Genomic DNA, 6,308 nt, shown 5'->3' with positions numbered 1-6,308 from the left:
GAAAAAAGACAGCAGACTAAAAACAATCTGGAAATAAGACAGCATAATGGGGAAAAATTAGAAAAGACAGTAGAATAGAACAAATGGGGAAGGGCAGAAAGACAAAAAGAATCAGGAAAGAAGATAGTATAATAAGAAAAATTAGGAGCAGAATAGGAAAAACCAGGAAAGAAAACGCAAGACAGGAACAATCAGCAAAGATGACAGCAGAACAGGAACAACCAGGAAAGAAAACACCAGAATAGGAACAATCAGCAAAAAATGATAGCAGGACAGGAATAACCAGGAAAGAAAACAGCAGAATAGGAACAATCAGCATAGTTGATAGCAAAACAGGAACAACCAGGAAAGAAAATAGCAGAATAGGAACAATCAGGAAAGATGATAGCAGAACAGGAACAACCAGGGAAGAAAACAGCAGAATAGGAACAATCCGCAAAGGTGACAGCAGAACAGGAACAACCAGGAAAGAAAACTCAAGATAGGACCAATCAGCAAAGATGGCAGCAGAACAGGAACAACCAGGAAAGAAAACACCAGAAAAGGAACAATCAGCAAAAAATGATAGCAGAACAGGAATAACCAGGAAAGAAAACAGTAGAATAGGAACAATCAGCATAGTTGATAGCAAAACAGGAACAACCAGGAAAGAAAATAGCAGAATAGGAACAATCAGGAAAGATGATAGCAGAACAGGAACAACCAGGGGAGAAGACAGCAGAATACAAGCAACCAGCAAAGGTGACAGCAGAACAGAAACAACCAGAAAAGAAGACAACAGAATAGGAACCATCAGGAAAGACGACAGCAGAATACGAACAATCAGCAAAGATAACAGCAGAACAGGAACAACCAGGAAAAAAGACAGTAGAATCACAGTCTAGTATATACAGTCACGAAGCTTGAGTTGTTGAGGGTACTAGGAACAATAGACTGTGCAGGTATTATTTCGCATTGTCTGTAATGAGGCGATAGCAGTGATCCTAGTGGTTAGCAACTATCTATGGATACATATTTACTACGTATTGAGCTTCGTGACTGTATGTACTAGACTGTGGTAGAATGAGAACCATCAGAAAAGAAATCACAATACGAACAATAAGGTCACAAGGCTGGTCTTGCCTCCTTTACAATACGATATGTCCTTCGGAGTGTTTTCTTGGTTACTCCGTACCCATGAAGAAGAAATGTCAACTGAATGAAGAAGAATCGCAAAAGAAAATTGTGTGACATGAGAAATTAATATAAGGTATGGAAATTCCGTTTTGTAAATTTATTTGGAAGGATAAATTCCCTATAAAATTGGAGTCTCGGTACAAGTCACAATTCAGTGATCGGAAATGCACTGCTGATTGTTACAGTAACAGACACAGTCGTTTCTTGATTAACAGTTGCAGATTTGTGACAATCTATTGTAATACATATACTCAAATTTCTAATCTTGAAGGTATCAAAGTAAGAATAACCAGTGTATTTCGAACTGGCGGATTAAGTTCATGTACAAACTACGCACGAGTCACTGAACTGAAGTACTGTTAATCCATATTCTTATTATTTTTTTTAATATTCCATGAAATTTGAAAATAGTCTTACGAACACATATACGAATCAGTGCTACACTGTATGTGTATCGACTTTGGTCGTATGTATGGCAAGCCTGATGCTTGATGCTTGAGTTTTGGCTTTAATCTCCACTTGAATTCAACACCCGCCAACAGTAAAAACAAAAAACATTACGCTCCGCCGCAGTGGCCTCTATTCACATCAATTGGGCTTTCTAGCATCCGGATCCTGATGGTTGTTTCAATGATTCTGACCTTGAACCCATTGTTTTCTTTCCTCTTTGTTTCTATTCTCTTTGATCTTTATTTTTTTTTTTACGTTAATTTTAAACTTATGTAACTAATTTACTGACTTCCAAGATTAATTATGTTTGTTATCGCTACCATCATCCTTGCGTTTTCATTTTACGTTATTTTAATGTTAGAGTACGATACAATATATCTGTATATAGTCTGTTAGGAAATGAAGAGCGAGGGATGAAAGACAGGGGAGAAAAACGTTAGTGATACGAATGTAAGAGAAATTATTAAGTTATTTATAATTACTTTATCATGAATGGATTCCACTAAGGAAAAGAGGAAGGGGAAAACTACAGACAACATGGAGGAAAGGTATTCAAGAAGTGATGGCAAGTAGGAACTTAAGAGAAGAGCAATTACTGGACCGAGCAGAATGGTTTTCATCAGTTCGTGTTATATACAGAATGTCTCAGGAGGAATATAATATACTTCAAGATAATGTAGTTTGTGTTAACCTACATCGATTTAACCTGATCCTACTTATGCACGAAGTCTAACGGTTGGGGAGAAATACTGCAACGCCTTGTGGTTCCGTATACTATACTGTCTAGACGTGTTATGCCAGATCTTTTGTGCGCGGCAGCATCTGAGCACCGCAACGCACACACAATTGAATACACGTTCATTTGACATTTAATTCGTGTATTCACGTAGTTAATACGCAGATGTATTTTTTCTTTGTGGATTTTGTAACTGCATTGGCTGCTGTTGAATATAGACGATGTTTTCTCAATCGAAGGCTTCCATCTAGCTCTGTGTTTTCTATATTTATTGAATGTTATCTAAAACTAGCAATCTACCAAGTGTTTCATTTAGGCCCGAAAGAGAACCGGTACCGATAGCTGATATGAATTTACAACTCATGGAATCCATAAGCATGATAACCTTCGTAATTTCTCTTGCGTAATTATTATAATTATTTTCTTACTGAGTTTATATTTAATTATGAAATAAACATTGGAATAAAACAAGATGCAGCACTTTCAATAATATATTATATTACAATGTTCTAAAACGAAGAAATAGATCTAATTATAATGCCTACCTCCATTTAAAAGTTCGCCCATCAGTGACTTCCCAACCGTTACGTTTCGGGCATATGTAGGACTACATCAGGTTAAATCGATATATGTTAACCAAACTACAGTATTCTGAAGTATTTCACATTTCTCCTGAGACACCCTGTATAATTTTAACTTGTTCATCATGTTCACTCTTTGTTACAGTCATTACACCTGTTTGATTCTTGAAAACAACTGGAAAGGGAATATTCTTTTATAATTGATAAGTTTTATCTCGTACCAATGTTAACTTAATTGCGTACATCAAATATGAACCTTGAAGATAAATACTAGGCTTAATTATGGATAGGAATTCGGATGTGTAATAATTTGGAATAGTAACTTCGTCTGGCAATTGTGCCAATTTTAACATTTTCTTAATTTTTGGGATTGTAATAATTTGCTGTTGCAAGACACCATCTTGCGTGGAACAAGGTCCCGTGTCTTTAGCATGACGCACTCCCAGGTGAGAGAATGACGTTTTCATGACAATGCATCTAAAAATAATCGGATCTCTATGCCGTACAGACGAAACCTCTGTCAAGCGAGCCATTCGCGGAATCCAGTTTCAAAGCGATACCAAAACAAATACGCCTTCTATACAACAACATGTGACTCACGGTCATTATGTCATTCATAAACTTAGCGAGCTAAAGAAGTTGAATAGCCGTTCGGCCTCCTCGCAACAAATACAGTGTTGTCAGTGTTGTCAGATGGGCTTTCAGGAATACAACGTAACACTTCGCGGCTTTTAAAGTAAGACATTTCAGATATTCATGTTCAATAACAGCCTCCCGCTGTGTGGAATGTGCAGTGATATCCAGGGCTCGAAATGGATGTTTTCACGAACTGGAACGCCCTTGTTATTTTAGTGGACACGGCGCTGTTAGTGACAAAGGCGGAATTAATGACCAGTGAAATGACGCCAAGTATTATTATCATAAAATATTTATATAGACCCTACACATAAAATAATGTACAAATTTCGGGCACAGGTCTTCGGAAATATTCGTCCCTTTTACCATATTTTTTCACAGACGGAAACCACGAACGGTAGTACTTCATTAAGCCGATAAAAAATGTACTGCATAAAATGAACACATCTTTAATAATATTTACTTCGACGCATGTATTATGACTAGCGAAAGAAAACGATTTCCGTCTCTATACTTGTGAGTGGAACAATTTCGCAAAATCTTTGAAAAATCGCTACTGTTCCTGTCGCTATGCTGAAGAACACTGCGTTGCAGCTTCGAGGCTAGAGTAGGAAATTGGAATCGTCGTACCAACATATGAAAATTGTCGTACTTCAGCATAAAATTTTCGTACATTTCTCAGCTTCCTAATATACAATTCTAGTCCACCGCTGTATAGTAATGGTTAGTATGTCTGACTGTGAAACAAGCAGGCGGGGGTTCAAATCCTTGTTGAGACAAGTTACCTGGTTGCTGAGGTTGTTTTCGGGGTTTTCCCTCAACCCATTAAGAGCAAATGCTGGGTAACGTTTGGCGCTGGAGTCATTTCGCTGGCTTTGTCACCTTCATGTCATTGACGCCAGATAAGCATCGCATAAAGAATCGTAAAATAAACCTATATTTATATAGGTTATATCTACCAGTAAATTTTAGTTCTAATTAAGAATACTATTAATTATTGTTCGCATCCACAATGACATTCAGCATTGAAACAAATCACCACCCATTTCTTCATCATCAATACTGTCATCGCCGTAAAACGTACATGATGCCGTTTGGTTAGAAACAGCTTTGTTATATTTAAAGTCAGGAGACATTTGATCTTTGGCGACAGGTATTTTAGTATCAATCAATGCGGCGCTCACAATTATATCAATTTAATTCATCTACAGTCGACTCAAACCCGACATCTCTATAATGTCGGCGCGTTCTTAATGCTACTGCGGTACTATTTCAATGATAAAAGACTTCCTTTGTCGAACAAACAAGGAAGTTAATATAATTAAACCTGTATTACTATGATGCAGCAGAAGATATCAGATGATTGAAGATTTATAATCATATGACGAGACGAAGAGACTGGAGAATGCTGGCTTTGCAGTGAAAGACCTGCCCCTGGGCAGAACACTATGGATGAATGAATACTTTGATATAACCGCGCCGTGTACGTGAAACCTAGAGCTGAAGATGAAAAATTATGGCTTGCATGGCAAGCATAGCTACCAGATCGATTTTCAAAGCATTTATCTTCCTTTAAAGCATCTTTCTTTCATATTAGTCAAGGATATACTTAATGAAGAAAACTTGTCTAAAAGAGACGAATTAACCACAAATTTTATTTTAATTATTATAAACCAACATTAAAGATCCAAAATAATTTTTCCCTTCAGTGAAATAGTCGTACAAAATTACGTACGACATAGAGTGCGGTCGTACCTCGTAAAGTACCCACGTTCAATTAGTAGGCTAGCGGTGTCAAAGAGGACGGAAGCTTTGTAGTTTCAATAATTTTAATTATGTCGCTGTCCATTGTCGTCGTCAAGTCTTTTTAAGGCCGCTCCAATACTCCACGCGGAGTGTATAAACCAGAGTTGCAAATTTTAGCAGTGTGTCTTGTTCTAGTTCACAGTGAAAATTAATTATATTACAGTTCAGTGTATAATAAAAATGTGGAGGCCGTGGGAAGCGAGTGAAGTGTCGGAACCGTCAATAACGACGATGGTAATAATAATAATAATAATAATAATAATAATAATAATAATAATAATAATAATAATAATAATAACATATCAGAGTTAAATAACAATTCAAATTCAAAAGCTAGACCAAAATTGTGTAAGCAGTGTCAAACGTTTGTGTGCAATGCTCACACGTATGTTCTGAAAAACAATTTAGGTCAAGGAAAAATTTCGGAGACATCTAAAATTCTTAAATTAAATAGAAATACTGTAAGTAAAATTGTAAAAAAGGGACCTAAGACACCTAAAAAGCGTGGACACAAAGTCACAAAATTTAATAAAGTAGATGGTTTCACGTGTGATTACATTCGCCGTGAAATATATAGTACTTACAATAAGGGCCAGTCCTTAACAATAAAAGAATTATTACAAAAAGTCAATCTTTCCGGTTTTCCTTATGGAGAAACATTTAATTATTTCTTTAAATAATTAATTTAAAATAAATAATCTAAAAAATATAAATAATCTTCATATTAACTCATGCTTTGAGCAATTAAGCCTAGCCCATATCCATGTTATATTAATATATCACAGCAACAAACAAGACGTGACAACGTCGCATTTTCATTTTATTATCGGTGCATGCAATAAAGACCTACAAATCTTAAAAGGAATGCCGCTGCCTAATAATTAAACGAGGCAACTATACAGTTAGTCAAAATAATCGTATGC

This window comes from Periplaneta americana, chromosome 17, assembly GCF_040183065.1.
Source record: "Periplaneta americana isolate PAMFEO1 chromosome 17, P.americana_PAMFEO1_priV1, whole genome shotgun sequence".
Classification (NCBI taxonomy): Eukaryota; Metazoa; Arthropoda; class Insecta; order Blattodea; family Blattidae; genus Periplaneta; species Periplaneta americana.
Note: the sequence above shows the minus strand (reverse complement) of the source record.